The following is an 18,771-nucleotide window of genomic DNA, read 5'->3' on the forward strand; positions in this document are numbered from 1 at the left end:
AACAGTTGCCCATGTGCATATCATTTCTTAGAATCCAGAGACTGTCTTTTCAGCAAGTTGACTGGAACCAACAAAGGACTGAGAGGACAAATGCCAGCAGTAGCCCAATCTTCAGGATCCGGTAGATGTCCTATGTTGCTTTAGTAATTCAGTAGAATCAACTATTTTAGCATGTGAGAAGCAGGTCCTGTCAGTGCTGGAAGAAGAGGCTGGCATTATCACAGGTTTGGAGAGTGGTGCGTGTACCTGAAGCAGGTGATGTTGAAGTTCCTTGCAGTGTAACAAGGGGAGCTCCTCAGGCAAAAACATCAGATGGAATGTTGTGTCCAAAATGAGAGAAAAAAACTTATAATAAATAGCTCAAATGTTAGGCTCACCTATCTTCCACATTCCTGGCACATTGTGAAAAATGCCTTTGGAGACTACGATATATTTAAATACTTAAAGTCATAATACATGCAAAATATATCATAATACATACCCATTGAAGTAAGGACTGACTTGTAAGTATTAGTGTCAATGTTACTTATAAATGTTTAAATCTCATCAAAATTTACAATACACTTCAGCACTCTTGGTCTGACAGTTCCGACTGAGCTGGACTGTGCTTTTTCGTTGGTAAGGAAGCTGATGATGATACTGGACCAGTGGAAACCAGACTGGATTCTGTTAGCTTCTGCTCCGATTCCAGCTGACTTGGGCTTCTTGTCACCTGTGAGGATTTTCATGTAGGTGTTTTAGATGTGTTAGGCTCTAAAAGTAAACTGCTTGAAGTATTATCAAGCTGGAATTCGACAGTATGATCAACAGCATTGGAACAGGAGTCAGAAGAGTCTACTAAGGTATTAGAAGAACTGAGATTTGGGCTTATGCCTGAGACAGAAGGCTGAAAGGGGATTTTAGGGGTCTGACTAGGCAAGACTGTGACTTCAGGAGTGGTAGACATGAGGGAAGACCAAAGCTGTGCATCAGGATTTGGCCTGATGGGAACAGGGTGAAGGCTGGAGTAAGCCGGTGTTTGGATGGTGATGGAGTGCGGAGGGTCCGAGTGCATAAGGATGCAGGGCTCTGTAGCAGTAATCACAAGCATCTGATGACAGAGTAATAAATCAACAGTAATGATGACCTGATAGAGTTTTACATAAGCTATAATATTTCAAATCAAATCCCTTTATTGTCACTCAGATACCATATACACAAGTGCAACAGTGGGTGAAAGTCTTCAGTGCGGTTCCAAGCAACATAGCAGTATGACAATTACAATAAACATCTGATTTTCATTTGCTATGAGAGTCATAAAGATAATCAAGGCAGTAAAGTAAAATATTGTACACAAAGTTTGAAGTAGTTTGTTCATTAGGTGTGCTATATTTGACCATGTGTTATAAAAAGAAGTCTTGAGAATGACAAACTATTCCTGATCTTATCTACAGTGCATCCGGAAAGTATTCACAGCGCTTCACTTTTTCCACATTTTGTTATGTTACAGCCTTATTCCAAAATGGATTAAATTCATTATTTTCCACAAAATTCTACAAACAATACCCCATAATGACAACGTGAAAGAAGTTTGTTTGAAATCTTTGCAAATTTATATTAAAAAAATAATTTAAAAAAAATCAAGTACATAAGTATTCACAGCCTTTGCTCAATGCTTTGTTGAAGCACCTTTGGCACCAATTACAGCCTCAAGTCTTTTTGAGTATGATGCTACAAGCTTGTCACACCTATTTTTGGGCAGTTTCTCCTATTCTTCTTTGCAGGACCTCTCAAGCTCCATCAGGTTGGATGGGGAGCGTCGGTGCACAGCCATTTTCAGATCTCTCCAGAGATGTTCAATCGGGTTCAAGGCTGGGCTCTGGCTGGGCCACTCAAGGACATTCACAGAGTTGTCCCGGAGCCACTCCTTTGTTATCTTGGCTGTGTGCTTTGGGTCGTTGTCCTGTTGGAAGATGAACCTTCGCCCCAGTCTGAGGTCCAGAGCGCTCTGGAGCAGGTTTTCACCAAGGATGTCTCTGTACATTGCTGCATTCTTCTTTCCCTCAATCCTGACTAGTCTCCCAGTTCCTGCTGCTGAAAAACATCCCCACAGCATGATGCTTCCACCACCATGCTTCACTGTAGGGATGGTATTGGCCAGGTGATGAGCGGTGCCTGGTTTCCTCCAGACATGACACTTGCCATTCAGGCCAAAGAGTTCAATCTTTGTTTCTCATGGTCTGAGAGTCCTTCAGGTGCCTTTTGGCAAACTCCAGACAGGCTGTCATGTGCCTTTTACTGAGGAGTGGCTTCTGTCTGGCCACTCTACCATACAGGCCTGATTGGTGGAGTGCTGCAGAGATGGTTGTTCTTCTGGAAGGTTCTCCTCTCTTCACAGAGAAATGCTGGAGCTCTGTCAGAGTGACCATCGGGTTCTTGGTCACCTCCCTGACTAAGGCCCTTCTTCCCCAATCGCTCAGTTTGGCCAGGCGGCCAGCTCTAGGAAGAGTCCTGGTGGTTCCAAACTTCTTCCATTTACGGATGATGGAGGCCACTATGCTCATTGGGACCTTCAATGCTGCAGAAATGTTTCTGTACCCTTTCCCAGATCTGTGCCTCGATACAATCCTGTCTCAGAGGTCTACAGACAATTCCTTGTACTTCATGGCTTGGTTTGTGCTCTGACATGCACTGTTAACTGTGGGACCTTATATAGACAGGTGTGTGCCTTTCCAAATCATGTCCAACCAACTGAATTTACCACAGGTGGACTCCAATCAAGTTGTAGAAACATCTCAAGGATGATCAGTGGAAACAGGATGCACCTGAGCTCAATTTTGAGTGTCATGGCAAAGGCCGTGAATACTTATGTACATGTGATTTTTTTCATTTTTTATTTTTAATACATTTGCAAAGATTTCAAACAAACTTCATTCACATTGTCATTATGGGGTATTGTTTGTAGAATTTGGAGGAAAATAATGAATTTAATCAATTTTGGAATAAGGCTGTAACATAACAAAATGTGGAAAAAGTGAAGCGCTGTGAATACTTTCCGGATGCACTGTACTGTGGTGCAAGTATGATTATCACAACATGAAAAACAAAAGAAGATTAATTTAAAAACCAAACCTCATTACACAACCTCATTCTTGGGTCAAAGTTTGCCTAAAACTGAACCATTTCTCTAGAAACCCAAAGTATTCTATTGGAAAACAATAAATTGTTTTTATCTTCTTTGTTTTGAGTTCGTAATCACTGCTGGTCCATCTGTTTTTCTCCTAGACAAACATTTGATTCTTTGTGGAGTGACTGATTTCTCATTGAAATATCTCATACAGTTGTGCTCAAAAGTATGCATACCCTGGCAGAAATGTTGAAATTTTGGCATTGATTTTGAAAATATGACTGATCATGCAAAAAACCTGTCTTTTATTTAAGGACAGTGATCATATGAAGCCATTAATTATCACATAGTTTTTAAATCATAATGATAACAGAAATCACCCAAATGGCCCTGATCAAAAGTTTACATACCCTTGAATGTTTGGCCTTGTTACAGACACACAAGGTGACACACACAGGTTTAAATGGCAATTAAAGGTTAATTTCCCACACCTGTGGCTTTTTAAATTGCAATTAGTGTCTGTGTATAAATAGTCAATGAGTTTGTTAGCTCTCACGTGGATGCACTGAGCAGGCTAGATACTGAGCCATGGGGAGCAGAAAGGAACTGTCAAAAGACCTGCGTAACAAGGTAATGGAACTTTATAAAGATGGAAAAGGATATAAAAAGATATCCAAAGCCTTGAAAATGCCAGTCAGTACTGTTCAATCACTTATTAAAAGTAGAAAATTCGGGGATCTCTTGATACCAAGCCAAGGTCAGGTAGACCAAGAAATATTTCAGCCACAACTGCCAGAAGAATTGTTCGGGATACAAAGAAAAACCCACAGGTAACCTCAGGAGAAATACAGGCTGCTCTGGAAAAAGATGGTGTGGTTGTTTCAAGGAGCACAATACAATGATACTTGAACAAAAATGAGCTGCATGGTTGAGTTTCCAGAAATAAGCCTTTACTGCGCCAATGCCACAAAAAAGCCCTTGACATGCCTCACAGCTTCTGACCAAAATAGAGCTTTATGGTCACAACCATAAGCGCTATGTTTGGAGAGGGGTCAACAAGGCCTATAGTGAAAAGAATACCATCCCCACTGTGAAGCATGGTGGTGGCTCACTGATGTATTGGGGGTGTGTGGGCTCTAAAGGCACGGGAAATCTTGTGAAAATTGATGGCAAGATGAATGCAGCATGTTATCAGAAAATACTAGCAGACAATTTGCATTCTTCTGCATGAAAGCTGCGAATGGGACGCTCTTGGACTATCCAGCATGACAATGACCCTAAGCACAAGGCCAAGTTGACACTCCAGTGGTTACAGCAGAAAAAGGTGAAGGTTCTGGAGTGGCCATCACAGTCTCCTGACCTTAATATCATCGAGCCACTCTGGGGAGATCTCAAACGTGCGGTTCATGCAAGACAACCAAAGACTTTGCATGACCTGGAGGCATTTTGCCAAGACGAATGGGCAGCTATACCACCTGCAAGAATTTGGGGCCTCAGACAACTATTATAAAAGACTGCACGCTGTCATTGATGCTAAAGGGGGCAATACAAAGTATTAAGAACTAAGGGTATGCAGACATTTGAACAGGGGTCATTTCATTTTTTTTCTTTGTTGCCATGTTTTGTTTTATGATTGTGCCATTCTGTTATAACCTACAGTTGAATATGAATCCCATAAGAAATAAAAGAAATGTGTTTTGCCTGCTCACTCATGTTTTCTTTAGAAATGGTACATATATTACCAATTCTCCAAGGGTATGCAAACTTTTGAGCACAACTGTACATACCTGGTGTAGGGCTTTACTGGTTGTTTAGATCAGTGTTACTATCAGAAATAATTAATAATTATTTCTGTAGTTATTAATCAATATTTAAATTAATTAATTGGATCTAACTCATTAAAATCTCATATGGGACTCCAGTAAATGCAGTGTGCTACGTTTAGGAGCAAGTTTGGTTTTTAGCAATAATGAATAATTATCAAAGATAATTATTAATTATTAAAATCAATAGAACATTGATGAGAATCAATGTTAGCTTTTTTTTAATCCTTAAAAATCAACACTTATCAATTGTTAACATCGATGAAACATTAAAATTAACACTAGCTTATTGATCATTCTAATTCAATCAAAGATAATTATCAATTATCAAAAATCAATAGAATATTAATAAGGATTAACATTGACGGGGCACCACCCTGAAATCAGGGACTAATAACCGAATATTAAAACAGTCTCAATATTAGATTGTTTTCTTAGGAAAATCGACATCCGAAGAATATCGATTTTCGGGAAAAAAACAATGAATGAAGGTTTGAATCCGAGCACTGACATCCCGTCAGCATGACACAGGCGTATGCAAAACAAACCAAAACACTTCTCTTTGTAATATAAACAAAGTTTATTTATGCAGTAATATCAATTAATAATTAATACAATGCAGTCAATAAACTTCCGACTTACAACTACAAACTAAACAGTGATATGATTAGATATGGAAATAAAAATAATTCTATAACACATAAGGTGTGTGTGTGACAGTGTGTGTGTGTCAGTGTGGTTAGTGAGAGAGAGAGAGAGAGATGATTAAGTGACAGCCCGAAAGCTGATTTCGCGATAGCTGGAGATAAAGCAGCCGTGTTCATCACTCAGAGACGCGGTTTTACGAGCGGGGCTCGTAAAAGTCCCTTGTTATTTGACTCTTTAATGGATGAACTCGGTTGCTGTCTCACCCGCGATGGTGAAAATGCACAACAGTCCAATTTGGTTGGACCACAATACAGCAAAACAAATTCGTGATAATTAATACCCTGAGTATTAATAATAAGCGGACATGGCGGTCCGTAAACTGTACAAGCAAAAACCTTGAAACACAAGAATAACACGCTATAATATTCTATCTCTGCCCAGACGTAAACCTCTTACTTGAATCGCATGAGGACACAGGTAGAATGTGTTTTCCTCCATCCTTTAACTTTAACCCGGTTCCTTGAGGCTCGGGTGATGACGGGGGCCGTTTCCTCGCGCTGTCGGCGGGCGGTACGGCTGTTGATTCTCGGCGGGCTGGCGGAAAACTCAGAAATGTCGACTTGATTGAAGATGGAAGAGACATCTTTAATCTCTTCACTTCTGTAGGCCAACGGATGAAGATGCGAATTGCTCAGCGGTCTCCTTCGGATCCATTAGAGTGTTCGGTTGAACACAGAGTAATCTCAACTCGTCCAGCGAGATGGAGATTGTATGGCTACAGTTTCAAGTCGGACATTACTTCCTTAAGCCACGAGGTTGCACCGGAGAGCAGCAAAAAGCTACGTCCGTATTCGGTGAATAAGTCGCTGGAAGCAACTTTGGAAGCCTTTCAGAATTATTTGAAGTCCTGATGATGTCATGTTTGAGGGACGTTCTGTGGTGTGCCTCATCCAATAGGAGTTGAGAGCTTGATCCTTTAGAGGGCAAGGCTTCATGGATCTGTAGTCTGTTTTGGACTCCCTTTGTTTGATTTTGGCGCGATTTTTATCAGTAAAATTTACGACTTAGAAGGTGGGGGCTTGAGTTATGTTTTTATGACTGTTAGGCCTGCCTTTGTCTTCTATCTGAACACATGAGGCCCAACACTGGGAAAAGGCAGATGAAATAGTCTGCTCATGGGATCCAGAGATATTCTGTACCAGCTCTGCCCATGTTTCAGTTGGAACTTTAGCCCTGCCCTCCTCTCTCCTCTGACTCTGGACCTGTAGAAACACCCTCTGCACCACACGGGACTTCAGTGTTTTTATCAAGTGCTCAGTCTGAAACCAGGCAGTACAAATAGTTACATTACAATGGACATCTGCACTGACTTGTGGTATTTTGAGTGGTGCCAAGGATCCTACCTCTTGGAGAAAATGTTGGGGCACTTCTTTTTGGAGCTCAGTCAGATCTAATTCAGATTCAAAATTCTGCTGCTGCTTCAAATCTTGCAAAAAGTTCTGTTGATCTTTGCGATTCCATCCTTTGCAGAAAGATCTGACGCTCACTGTCTGTTTTGGTTCTGTAGTCTTTAGTCTAAAGCGTGATGGTTCAATACGGCAATGAGATGGAGGCTTCATAGTTGCTGAATAGTTAAATGTCATACCTCATGTACCTTAAAAATACCTGTGTAGCAAAAATAAAATGTTTACACTTAACATTAAAACTACCCTTCTGTTATCCATGCAGCAAAGTATACACCAATCAACCACAACATTAAATCATCAACAATCACCCATGCGATTATCTAATCAGCCAATCGTGTGGCAGCAGTGCAGTGCATAAAATCACACAGATACATGTCAGTAGCTTCAGTTAATGTTCACATCAACCATCAGAATGGGGGAAAAAATGTGATCTCAGTGATTTGGACCGTGGCATGTTTGTTGGTGCCAGATAGGCTGGTTTGAGTATTTCTGTAACTGCTGATCTTCTGGGATTTTCACACACAACAGTCTCTAGAATTTACTCCAATTGGTACAATAAACATCCAGTGAACGGCAGTTCTGCGGATAGAAACACCTTTTTTATGAGAGAGGTCAACAGAGAATGGCCAGATTGGTTCGAACTGACAAAGTCTATGGTAACTCTGATAACCACTCTGTACAATTGAGGTGAGGAGAATATCATCTCAGAATGCTATTCTGGGATGCGGGTTGGCGCTGTTTTGGCAGCACGAGGGGGACCTACACAATATTAGGCAGGTGGTTTTAATGTTATGGCTGATCGATGTCATTTTATATTCATGAACAAAGTATGTATTGCTTTATATACAGGTGTTTCTTTGACTTAGGCACTGTAAGCACTGTCTATTTTTTTTAAATTTGTCTACCAACAATGTCCAACAGTGCATTTACATGCATCACAGAAGATTTATAATTTTTTTGTCAAAGTCCCACCGCAGAACCATTTCCACAACATCTCAAATTCTGTGTTGTGTGACATTATGATTATTAATATAAATTAATTTTTTTAAATAAAATGGTCTTGTCTTAAAAAAAAAAAAAAAAAAAAAAAAAAAAAAAAATATATATATATATAAAATTTTCACACAAATATTGAAATGGATGAAATGGGTAATTGAAAAGTACCAAAAATAGGCTAATTGAAGAAGGCCTAGTAAAACATTCCCAAATGAGTTATTGCTTATGATTATGCTCAAAGTTGAAGAAACACACATACATAAAACCACAGAATTATAGTGACATCAAGGACCTAAAAATACTAAGACCACACTTTACTATGAGAATAACTTTTAAACTGAATTGGTTTAGCCATTTCAATTGCTTTAGCAGGGTGTATGGCATCATTATTATCCTGGAATATTGATACCTTATTATGAAAGAACAGTGTTCTCTGATCTGATCTTGAGTATTCCCAACATTTTGGATGTCTTCCTCATTTAACGATTAATTCAGGCCGTGGAGCGCAGTACTTCATGGCACTTCAATTCAGGAGCACCACATACTGCAGAGTTTAGTTTACAACCCTGATGTTCATACACACCTGTCAGGTGAATTCTCTCCCCCTTCACATCTGCCACAACAGTTTTTTTGTATTTATTATGAATATATTAATCAATTGAGTTTCAAAAACATAACTGCAAGGGCTCCGATGTAATGCAACTGTGCAAAGACGGCACTCTAAAAATGACGCTTAAAGTCGCACTGAAATGCCTTGACAAGTGAGGTTGGAGTTACAGTTTTAACGTATTTCCTACTGAAACAGGAAGTGGGGGCGGGACATGTAAACGACTCGCCCCATTTTTAAAACTAGCCAACAGGTTTTGGTTTGTAGCCACACACTGACACACACCCCTTTCCATCATGCTGATCAAGCTAGAGCACTCTTACAGGGGAAACTTGAGGGGTAATCTCAACATCGGACAGCTTTTCCAAATATTTGAAAACTGAACGATGATCTAACCGTGTCAACATTACTACATAACCTGCCCACAAACACACAGAGTAAATCGCAGTCTTCGTTTACAATGAGGCGGAAGCCAATGTGCAATACAGATTAATGAAAACAAAGAAAGATAATATATCCATGTTACGAATCACAATACACCAAGTATAATAATTAGAGAAAACGTACTAGAACTGTACATCACAGGAAGCCTCCGGCTGCACAAAAAAATTATAATAACTCCAGCCACTTGTCCTCGCATCTAGCTCCAGTGTTGGCGCATCCTGTTCAGATACGATCACCCAGACACCCCTATGAATTATTTCCTTTGAAAACAATTACCCTTGACTGTGAGAGCTTCAAAGAGGTGAAAGTTGATAACCAACAGTCAGAACTCACTTTTTAAGCGATTCTTATCGGAAAATCTGTTCGGAACGACCCTATTTCATGGATTTTGCTCCCTTCAAAGTGCCCTAAGAAGGCTTGATCTGCACCTGTTAGAACACAGCGTGACATTGTAAGGGTAGGGTGCGTTTTCATTTAAAAAGAGCATTTGATTAGGCAGAAAGTTTGATGAAAGTCTGAAGTGTAGAATGAGTCATAAAAATGCTTGATCCTTATTGGTGGAAGAGAGAGACTGCAGATTTTATATGCTTGTATCTTGTGAAAACGAATTTTGTCGACGTTTAGAAGTACACTAGCAAATAGATTACCATAAAGGTAATAGATATAGATGAAAAGCAGCAACACTTTCATTTTGATTTCACAGGCTCTTTTTCACAGAATCAAGGACATTCTGTTTTGCAAATACATCTTGCTTCGATGAAACATGCAGTTTTAGAGATGAGACGTATCCCAGGAGTGTGACACACAGCTATATGTTGTACCTGATAAACTATTAATTATTTAAGAGGTGTTGTTATTTTAGAAATGTGATTCATTGAACGTTAAAACTGGTTACAGACGTAGCAGTAACATACGCAAATGACCCCATAAAAACATCTTAGGACTTAATCTTTGGACTCACTGTGACTAGAATGCCACACAATTTACATACCAAACAGATACTTACAAAATAAGCAGGAGAGACCAGGGGACCATGTGTATGGCTTCACTTCTAAACTACAGCTTTATTAATACAAATCTGTCAAGACCATAAGTGCAAGGCAGTGACAAAATAAGGAATAAAGACAAATAAAAGTTCAATACTACACAAACTTACTAGCTTTGTAACACTTGGCCAGGCCAGGGTTGGACCTTCGAAGTACCCGTATCTCACTACGAGTCACAAAACGTTAAAAAAACGACGCTAAAATGCGTTTGACCTTTTGCCAGACGTCATTCCATATCATTCGCTACACTATTAAAATGTTATAGTAAATACAAATTACAATGGCTGTGTCCGAATTCACACAGTTGTTCACTCATTCACTATTTCCGATATAGTGGATGTCTGAGTGAATGAAATGAGTGAGTGAATTCGGACACTGACACACACTGAGCGTTCGGAGAGAGCGCTGGAGATGGCACAGAAACAACTTCATCACAGGATAATAATAACAATCATAATAATCATAATAACACATATAATACTTTTTATTCTTATAAAATGATATATACAATAAACCTTCATTCTGTTTGTCACGTTTAAACCATTAATATATATTTTCATAATGATAAAAATATTAATAAAAAATACCAACAAGAATAAAAACAATAAATACAAAGGTTTTTTTTTCTTTCCTTTTTTTTTTTATTTATTTTTTATTTTTTTTGTACCATCTTGACACTCTCAAACTCGGCAGCATTTCTAAGCGCCGAGAAGAGATGGCATGTGCGCATAGCGCCCTCATGCGACTGTAATACAGTACTAAAGTTATAAATAACAATCATTGAATATTAGAGGAATATGTGATAACTGAATATTTGATTAATTTCCACAGTGAATTAGTGAAGAAATAAATCACCATGCATAATGGCAAAATACAAATTTATCTGTATGATTTTGGATCGCTATATTTTATTGTGTTATTTTCAATAAAGTATTGATATGTTTAAAAGAAAAAACACTACAGCCAGCAAAAACATTGCAGGAATGAAATTAAGAGGCTAACTGGTGTCTCTCCCACTTGCGCTCTCTCCCTGCACATCAGTCCTCCCGCGTTGGATTATGGGCAAGATGGTGCCGGAGAGTGTACATCGGTTGTACACTCGAAATCCGGATGCATTGTGGGTAAGGGGTGAACAAATGTAGATAACGAATTCGAACACTACTACAAAATGTCTGACACCCAAAATAGTGCACTGTATAGTGGATAGGGGGCAATTTCAGACACAGCCAATGAGTTTTACCTAGTGGAAGCACTCTCCTTAGTTTAATACATGAAGCAGATGTGCACTGTGATACTCGGTTTCCGCAGCATTTCCTATTCTTTTTGCGATACACACAATTAAAAGCCTCTCCAAACATTTACATTTGTCTATTCATTCTTTAAACATATTTATTTCAGTTTTAATTTACTTGTCACTTGTGTCCAGCTAACAAGTTTTGGTCCCCAGAAAGAACATTCTAACATTCTATCTTGGTTAGCCAGGAAAGTTTTATTTTACGGAAATAGAACGTTCCCTGTAGGTTTGGTGAAAGTTCCATTAACAACCTCCTAACGTTCCCCTAATGTTCTCCTAACCTTTATATTCTGACATAATTTCTGAAACCCTACTGTACGTCAAAAATACATCTACAATCCATGTCTTGCTCTGATCCATTGTTTAATTAATCAATGAAATAAGTTAAAAACATAATCACACATAATAAGAATGATTAAATTCATATGTAAGATGTAATTCTTCCATTACTAAATTTATGTAAAATTGGCTGGAACATGTATTTTTTCATATCCATGTAATTTTTCCTCTCACTGTACCTCAGCACGATACTTCAATATGCAGACAGTGACTTCAATACAGTCAAGGATATATATTTTTTTTAAATCAGAAAATTATTGAGACATTACAAACTGAATAAATGTTCAAAAAATCTTGGCTAACATTAAATGAATTTCAAGTATACATTTTACCAGAACATTTTATGTGATTGTCTATTACACCTGTCTTAAGTTATGTTCAACTGCACAAGTAAATTATAATTATAATATATATCTATATACTATGAAAATGTATCTATATGATCCTGGATTCTTAATGCAAATCACTTTGTTATGAGGACTTTAAAGAACGTACGAAAAGCTAAATGCTTGCTTAACAGGTTTGTGTGTTCAAAATTACTGGCAGCGGTGGGATTCAAACACGCGTCCCCGAAGAGACTGGAGCCTTGAGGTGCTCTTCATGAACTGTAAGTCTTTCTACTTGCCACGGGAGTTTTCCTTGTATATTCTTGTGAGTGTTTATATTCCTCCACACGCATGTGTGAATGCAGCGCTGTAACAGCTGGCTGATCAGATCACAGACACAGAGCAACAACACCCGGACTCACTTATTATTATTCTTGGAGATTTTAACAAGGCAAATCTCACACGTGAACTGCCCAAATACAGACAGCACATTACATGCCCCACCAGAGACAGAAATACACTGGATCATTGCTACACAACAATAAAGGATGCACATCGCTCTGTCCCACGTGCAGTTTTAGGACTCTCTGATCACTGTCTGGTTCATCTTCTTCCAACCTACAGGCAGGATCTAAAATCAGCTAAACCTGTAGTAAAGACTGTAAAAAGATGGTCCAATGAAACAGTGATGGAACTACAAGTCTGCTTTGACTGCACTGATTGTAGTGTTTTTGAAGCTGCAGCCACAGACTTGGACAAGTTCACAGATACTGTGACATCATATATCAGTTTCTGTGAAGACATGTGCATTCCTAATAGGACTTATTTAACATACAACAATGACAAACCATGGTTTACAGCAAAACTCAGGCATCTTCGTCAGGCCAAAGAGGATGCTTACAGAAGTGGGGATAAACTCTTTTACAATCAGGCCAAATACAGACTGACAAAGGAGATTAGAGTGGCTAAAAGGAACTATTCTGAAAAGCTGAAAAAAATATTTTCAGTTAACGACCCTGCATCAGTGTGGAGAGGTTTGAAAGGCATTTACCAACTACAAGACACCATCCCCCAACACTGTAGGGAATCAACAACTGGCTAATGACCTGAATGTGTTTTACTGTAGATTTGAAAAGCCCAGTCTCACACCCCACACCTGCTCTGACCTTCACAGCACACAGACATTTACATCTCCTGCCACCACCCTCCTCCCCTCTCCTGCTACTCAACATGCACTTAATATCTATGAAGATGATGTGTGCCAGGGCTTACGGAAACAGAAGACAAGAAAAGCACAGGACCCAGATGGTGTTTCACCCACTTGTCTAAAATCCTGTGCTGACCAGCTGGCCCCCATCTTCACACAAATCTTCAACAGATTACTGAAGCAGTGTGAAGTTCCCTGTTCCACAATCATCCTGTCCCAAAGAAACCCAAGATCAAAGGACTTAATGACTACAGACCCATCAATTTGACGTCTGTAGTAAAGAAGTCATTTGAGAGACTGGTGTTGGCCCACCTGAAGGACATCACTGAACCCTTTCTGGATCCCCTTCAATTTGCTTAAAGACCAAACAGGTCTGTGGATGATGCAGTCAATATGGGACTGCATTACATACTTCAACATCTAGACAGACCAGGGACATATGCAAGGATACTATTTGTTGACTTAAGTTCTGCTTTTAACACCATCAACCCTGCTCTCCTATGGACTAAATTAACCCAGCTCTCTGTTCCCGGCTCTATCTGTCAGTGGATCACCAGCTTTCTGACAGACAGGCAGCAGCTAGTGAGAATGGGGAAATTCACCTCCAGCACATGTACAATCAGCACTGGTGCCCCCCAGGGATGTGTGCTCTCCCCACTACTCTTCTCCCTCTACACTAATGAGTGCACTGCCAAGGACCCCTCTGATAAGCTCTTGAAGTTTGCAGATGACACTACAGTCATCGGCCTCATCCAAGATGACAATGAGTCTGCATACAGAAGGGAGGTTGAACAGCTGGCCATCTAGTGCAGTCAAAACAACCTGGAGCTGAACATGCTTAAAACAATGGTGATGATTGTGGACTTTGAGGAACACCCCAACATTTACCCTTCTCACCATTCTGAACAGCACTGTGGCAGTGGAGTCAATCAGGCTCCTGGGCACTACCATCTCACAGGACCTGAAATGGGAGACCCACATTGACTCACATTTTGAAAAAGGCCCAGCAGGGGTTGTACTTCCAGTTGAAGAAGTTCAACCTGCCACAGGCGCTGCTGATACAGTTCTACTCAGCAGTCATTGAGTCTGTCCTCTGCACTTCTATAACTGTCTGGTTTGGTTCAGCTACCAAGTCAGACATAAGAAGACTTCAAAAGATAATTCGGACTGCAGAGAGGATTATCGGCGCTCACCTACCCACCCTGCTAGCATTGTACACATCCAAAGTGATGAAATGGGCTGGTAAAATCACTCTTGATCCCATTCACCCAGCACACTTCCTCTTCGAATTGTCGCCCTCTGGCCGGTGCTACTGAGCACCAGAACAGCCAGGCACAGGAACAGTTTTTTTCCCTTAGGCCATCCACCTCATGAACAGTTAAAACTGCCCCCAAATACTTTACTTTGGTCAATACAACCATGTGCAATATCTATCCATTCCTACTTACAGTATATCCATATTTCATTTATATTCTTTAACATATCCTACCTCTTCTTCAATACATTACATCACCTGCACATAACTGTATATAAAATATTCTAACATTATTGCGCTATTGTATATTTAATATTTTTTGATTATTTTTTAATGTCACTATATGTATATATGTTTAAATGTATATGTTTGTATGTATGTATGTACGTTGCATTCTCTAGCACTGGAATCATCTGATACCATGACAAATTCCTTATGTGTGTAAGCATACTTGGCAATAAAGCTAATTCTGATTCTGGTTGTGCTGAATCAGAACAATGTATGTGCTGTAGGCATGTTTCTATATAGTCACTTGCTCTCGCTTCAATATAGATCACTTGATTATCTATTGAAAATAACAAAATATGCATTGAAGAAAGAATACAAATATGGATGAATATTTTCAATGAAATATTCAGATGCATCAACTCCCCATGTGATTGTTTTCATTTTACCTCTAGAGCCCGCTATTATACTGTCCCAGCCAAGGAGCTCTAAAATACCTGGAGAAAGCTATCAGTAATTAGCATTCACCTCCCCATAAGAATTGTTGATGACCCCAGGAATATCGCACATTTTTGTGCTAAATTTTATAGTTTTTTTATACACTTCTAACTTTTGTTAGCTGTCTACCTCTTAGTTCTTTGATTCTTTGCCCAGCATGAAGCAGTTTAACATTGAGGATTGTAATATATGTATGCCCCCTCTTAGATTAAAATAAATTATTAATGCCATAAACGGTCTCAAAATTAATACATCTCAAGAAACTGAAGGATTAACTACTGATTTTTATAAAGAATTTAGTAACATTTTTTTTATTTTATTTATTAAGGTATATGTAGTCTTGAGAAAGCTTTGCTTCCTCCAACTTTATGTCAAGGCCTTGGGCGTCACTTTGTTTTAAAAATTGGCGTGGACCAGGACTCATAATTACATGCTATTGGTAGGCAGAGGAGTATTCAAGTAAAAGTACAATTACTTAAAAAACATAATACACAAGCAGAAGTAAAAGTACTCATGTTAATAATTACTTAAGAGTAAGAAAGTATTTAATTGAAAGAATACTCAAGTAGTGAGTAACTAGTTACTTCCACATATAACATAATAGTTTACTCCCCAATATTCCATTACATAATACACATTTAACATATATTACATAATAATAATAATATTACAGTGCATCCGGAAAGTATTCACAGCGCTTCACTTTTTCCACATTTTGTTATGTTACAGCCTTATTCCAAATTGTATTAAATTCATTGTTTTCCTCAAAATTCTACAAACAATACCCCATAATGACAACGTGAAAGAAGTTTGTTTGAAATCTTTGCTGTAACATAACAAAATGTGTGTTTCTTCCATGCACCACAATTAATGAGATGTTAGACAGAATGTTAGCCTTCACAATTTACTTTCACTGCATGATTTTGTTCTCAAGGGAATGGTGACTGAAACTGTCAGTCCCTAACATTCTGTCTAAAATCTTTTGGATTCCACAAAATACAGAAAGTCATCCGGGTTTGGAACAACATGAGGGTGGGGAAATGATGACAGTATATTTATTTATGGCTGAACTATCTGACGCTTGAATCTATCAATTAGAAGAAAAGTTTTGAAATCTTTCTAGTAATAATTACGGTGAAAAAACGTGAACAATGTTCCACGGGCCCGAGTATATATAATGCTGAATAAAACGGAGCAAGATCATGCTTTATTAAAGGAATATTCCGGGTTCAATTCAAGTTAAGCTCAATCATCAGCATTTGTGGCATAGCATTAATTGCCACAAAAATAAATTTTAACTTCCCCCTTCTTTTCTTTACTTACAATGGAAGTGAAAGAGGGCCAATTTTTGAATGTTAAAATACTTTTCAAAATTATAGCCACAAGACATAAACAATATACGTGTTAGCATGATAAAATCACTTACTAACCTTTTTTGTTTAAAGTTATAGCCAATTTTACAACTTTGTTGCCAAAACGATGTAATATCAATAAACCATAAAATGACAATAACAATGACAATTTAAACAACTTTACAGCTCAAATAATAAATAAGTTTTAACAGAAGAATTAATGTTAGTGTTTTTTTTTTAATTATACGCTTCAAATTTCTGCCTTTAAATCCTCCAAATATTGGCCACATTCACTTCCAATGTAAGTGCCTCACTGTAACCTGGATTTGTACTTTTTTTTTTTTTTTTTTTTAAAGAAAAGGACAGATGAGTCAAATTTACTTTGTGTGGTAATCTATTTGAATTGAATGCCAACTGTCGCTACTTCACAGCTTTTTAAAGTCTTGCATGGATTCTTAGTTCAGTGTAGTTACAGTATTTCCAGTGTCAAAATAATTTAGATCATTAGTTCTGTACACTAAGTGTAAACTGCATCTTATCTCTGTGTTTGGAAGCCTGTTAAGATTATTTAAATTCAAAGATTGTTCTCTGTTGTTCATTAGAAAAACGTGCTGCGTCTATCAAAGTAGAAATGCTGTCTGCACGCGATCAGCAGAGCAAAAGACATTTACACTTAACGTAGATGTTTACATGGACTTATACAGTGGACACTACTGGCTAGTTTACATGCACCCTCATAATGCGATTAAGAAAATACTGCGATTAAACTGTTGCTTATGTAAACAGAATATTGCGATTGTGATACTGCGATTATGCTAAAAAATAGTAATGATAATCGCAGTAAGATATATGGAGTACTCCTATTTTAATCGCTTTATACTGGTATGTAATCGCATTCTTCCAATCTGACCAAAGTGCGCCTGCGCTAGTGATGCAGAAGGCTGATGTGACGCTCAAGTACAGGTTCAAAAACATCGCAAAACTTCTCAGCTTCATGCGAAACAGCAGTTTCTTGCACTGTTTTCCAGCAGTGGTGCTCCCCAACTGCAGAATCGACAACCCCACGGCAAAAGAAAACATATTTTCCCAAGTTGTAAATGTCCGTTTGCAGTCTAAATTGAACGTTGGTTCCATCCTCGCGGGCGGAAACAACAACAATCAGCATGTGTATTCATATTCAAACAAATGACTTTTATGAACCGATTCTTTTTAATGAAACAAAACAGACATAGCAACCAGTGTAATCCTGCAAACAAATGACTCTTATGAACCGATTTGTAGTGAATCAAAAGAGACAGCCCATCCAGTGCAGTCCGACAAACAAATTACTCTTATGAACATATTCTTTTTAGAGTATCAAAACAGACAGCACATCCAATGTAGTCGAAAATGACTCTTATTATTCTTTTAATAAATCGTTCAAAAAGACTCACAAACCAACTGACAACTAATTGTCCTTATAACAAGCTGTATTTAAAGAAACATATGTGCAACAAGATGTTTTATGTATATATATATATATATATATATATATATATATATATATATATATATATATATATATATATATATATATACACACTTTTATTATAAAGCATTAAAACTTCACATTTCTCAGCGAATATTCAGAGTATTGGCAAGTAGCATGTAAACTGAATTGAAGAGGTTTGCCCAAATCATGTAAACATCTTAATCTAATTATTCCTTATACTCTGATTATTGCAATAATCAGAGTATTGGTGTACATGTAAACGTAGCCACTGATGTATTGCAGCACTTATATAACAATGTATACTTATAAACTGAGGTCATAAGAGCCTGTAGTTACAGAATCACCCTGAAAATGACCATCACCATGACACAGACAAGCTCATGTTATCACAATCGCCAAAACTTAGCGTAACGTGCTTTCTTAAATTGGAGCTGTAAACTTGAAATATGCGCTTGTCTTGGTGTAAAATGAAGGCACTGCGTGACGAAAGAAAGTGTTTTTTTGGTTTTTTTAGCGCTTGCTGTAGAAGTGATGAGTGCCACTCGAGTAACAGAGCACTGCTGTAAATTTCCGCTGTCCTAAATGTCCCATTCAAAAAAGTCTCAATAAATTACTCATTTAAAAACATTCATTGAATTAAAACCAGT

General features: G+C 38.2%; 1 pseudogene; it reads right to left on the reverse strand.

The window, feature by feature from the left end:
- Nucleotides 1–20: 20 nt before the first annotated feature.
- On the reverse strand, nt 21–8,670 carry LOC127449607 (snRNA-activating protein complex subunit 2-like; annotated as a pseudogene).
- Between the last annotated feature and the right edge of the window lie 10,101 nt (nt 8,671–18,771).

This window comes from Myxocyprinus asiaticus, chromosome 2, assembly GCF_019703515.2.
Source record: "Myxocyprinus asiaticus isolate MX2 ecotype Aquarium Trade chromosome 2, UBuf_Myxa_2, whole genome shotgun sequence".
In the NCBI taxonomy this organism is placed as follows: Eukaryota; Metazoa; Chordata; class Actinopteri; order Cypriniformes; family Catostomidae; genus Myxocyprinus; species Myxocyprinus asiaticus.